This window comes from Eimeria mitis, genomic scaffold (assembly GCF_000499745.2).
Source record: "Eimeria mitis Houghton genomic scaffold, Emh_scaff936, whole genome shotgun sequence".
Lineage (NCBI taxonomy): Eukaryota > Apicomplexa > Conoidasida > Eucoccidiorida > Eimeriidae > Eimeria > Eimeria mitis.
The window spans coordinates 13,774-14,054 of NW_013576896.1; positions in this window are offsets into that span (position 1 = coordinate 13,774).

Below are 281 nucleotides of genomic sequence, written 5' to 3' on the forward strand. Positions count from 1 at the left end.
AAGCTAGAAAGGAGACAGGGGATGAGCAGCAGCAGAAATAATACATCTACAAACACTAGCAGCAGCAGCAGCAGCAGCAGCAACAGCAGCAACTGGAACTGCAGTAGCAGCAGCAGCAGCAGCAGCAGCAGGAACTGCTCCAGGAAGCGAGGAGGATGCTGAGCCTGAGGATTAGGGTTTAGGGTTTAGGGTTTAGGGTTTAGGGTTTAGGGTTTGCTGCTGCTTATATTCGGCCGTCGTTACACACGCTGCAACATAGGAAGCAGGAAAGGTACACAGCG